The following is a 2,809-nucleotide window of genomic DNA, read 5'->3' as shown; positions in this document are numbered from 1 at the left end:
GAGCTGAGTATCTTCTATCTCACTGTTCTAGGCCATCACCAGAGACAGGCTGACATTCCATTCTATAATTTTAATCTCATTTTAAAAAAAAACAAAACACACAAAAAACCCCCAACAACCCACAAAAACCCAACAATAACCCCAAAAACCTAGGTCTGGTTGAAGAGAAAAGAGATTCCTCCACTGTGTCTTGGATTTCCTCCTTTTGACAAGCTGGTGTCCAGGCAGGAGGTACAAGAAAAGATATTGTTATTGTTCCTCTGAATTTATTGTTTGTGGCATGCATGGCCCCTCTGGGTGTGATAAAGTTTCCTAATTCCTGTCACTTTTCAAGATCCGTGCGATTAGCCCCGAAAAGTGCTAAATCAGACAATTTAAGTATTGTCTGTTGGTCTCTTGCCCCCAAATTAAGGCTAAGGCAGGAGATGATGTGCAACTTTGCCACTGAAAGGTAAGAGAGATGTTGGCAAAGTGGAGGAGGGACACTGCTGTGGGTGGGGGGCCAGGGCAGGGATGAGGAGAGGCTGTGGAGATGGCATTTTGGGGCGAGGAGAGAGGGGAGGAGGGATCTCACTGAAGGCTGCAGCTGCCCAGAGTGGGGTTACAAAGCAGGATGTGGCCAAAGGACAAGCAGCAAGAGTCACAAGTCATATCCAGGGAAAGTCTGACGAGATGGAAGGAATAATGGCAGCATTCACAGCATCCCTACTGAGGGAGTGAACTGAACATCCAGAGGTTGTGCAATCTCTGTCTTTGGAGACAGCCAAAACTCAGCTGGACAAGGTTGGAAGCGAGCCCTGTTTTGAGCCAGAGGTTAGACCAGAGCATTTTTCCAACTCAAATATTTACATGATGCAGCAGAAAAAAACTCAAAAGTGGCCTATACTTGTAACATACAGGCAACAGCACAGGCCCTGCAGCTTGACCTGTAGTGAAGAGCTGCCCTCACCACGTCTCACCAAACAGCCTTTCTGAAGGATTGAAATGATCCCATGGCAGGTCCTGCAGCAGAGGCGTGGAAAGGAATGTCTCTCCCTAATTGGGAGCCCAATTTCTTTCACACTGCTCCCATTGTCCTCCTCAAGAGCCGCACGCAAGCTCTAAATTTGCCACTTCATCCCAACTTGATTTCTTTTCCATGACATAATTCAGACTGCCAAGTAATGCCTTCCAGTAGGATGTGGCCAGGGCTGGATGTTGGGCCCCCTTGACTCCTATTCCTGGCACTAAGATGGATCAATTCCACACAAATTATGTGACATCTGCAGCTCTTTTTACAACCTCCACCACATACACAGACAGGGATGAAGACCCACGGTTGCTTAAAGGAAGGGAAAGCTGCATATACAAACACATCTTGGTATAAAAATTCATCATCCATCATCAAGGGGGTACATTTATTACACATTGGGAGACCCTAATGCTGAAGCTGGTGAGGTTGGCTTGCAAAGTTACTGATGAAAAGCTCTCAGTTCCAGTTTGGCATTTGAGGCGAGACATCATCACCAGCACCGGCCACATGTGCGCTCATTAATTAAGGTTCCTAACGACCAGATTGCTCAGGAAGAAATGTCATGCTCTGGGGACTCCTGCTGTCACTGCTGGCAGCCCAGGACATGGCAGCAGCCACCCAGGGTGAGGCCCTTCCATGCATGGAAAAGCCAAGGTAAGCAGAGCCGTGGCACACAGCTGGCAGGAAGACTGATCTCCCCCTTCCTTGCTCATTTCTCCTGAGGAGGCCACACCAGAACTGCTGTTCCTACACACACTCCCAGCACTCATTGTACTCAGGGCAGGAACCAGGAAGGGACTAAGGAGTCAGCCTCAATTTGCCACAGAATGTCACTAAATTAGGAGGGAGTGGGTTAGCTGAGTTATCATGGGGCTGGGGCTGCAGCGAATACCCTGTTTTGTTACTGGTGATTTATGCAAACAAATCAGTACGAATATTGTGGTTTCGTGCCTTTTGCAGCTACTCGAGTGCCTGGGGCCTGCTCCTGCTGAGGAATTTTCCCTGTTGCTTCAGAAACAGCCAAAGAATGACCCTGAGAAGTGCCAAGGGATGGGCACTGAGGGGAAGGGACCGTGCAACACAACCCTGGGCAGGTGCTCACATTCCTGACGAGTTCTATGGAATTGTGTATGCAAACACCCAAGGATTAGTGCCATAGCTCGGAGGGGCAAGGCAGGAAAATGGCACTAAATATTTTTGTCACCATCACTGTGAAGGGCCTGAGGTGTGGAGAGGTTGCTGCCTCTTCTGAGAGAACCAGCCAGGCTTTCAGGTGTGCTGTCATATCACAGAACCATAGAATGGTTTGGGTTGGAAGGGACCTTCAATATCACCTAGATCTGAACCCCCTGCATGGGCAGGGACACCTCCCACCAGCCCAGGCTGCTCCAAGCCCCATCCAACCTGCCCTTCAACACTGCCAGGGATGGGGCAGCCACAGCTTCTCTGGGCAACCTGGGCCAGGGTCTCACCACCTTCACACTAAAGAATTTTTCCTCTTAATGTCTCACCTAAATCTCCCCTCTAAGTTTTGATCCATTCCCCCTCATCCCATCCCTCCCTGCCCTTGTCCCAAGCCCCTCCCCAGCTTTCCTGGAGCCCCTTCAGGCACTGGAAGCTGCTCTAAGGTCTCCCTGGAGCCTTCTCTTCTCCAGGCTGAACACCCCAACTCTCCCAGCCTCACACCCTAATAACCACCAGACCCAGCTCTTCCCTGCTCTGCATTTAGGCACCTCCAGCACCCAGCAGAGCTGCTGCCTCCCCAGCACTCCCCTCCCACACCTCCTGACACGCTCT

The sequence above is a fragment of the Chaetura pelagica genome, unplaced genomic scaffold (genome assembly GCF_000747805.2).
Source record: "Chaetura pelagica isolate M959 unplaced genomic scaffold, ChaPel_1.0 scaffold274, whole genome shotgun sequence".
Lineage (NCBI taxonomy): Eukaryota > Metazoa > Chordata > Aves > Apodiformes > Apodidae > Chaetura > Chaetura pelagica.
This window is presented reverse-complemented; position numbering follows the sequence as displayed.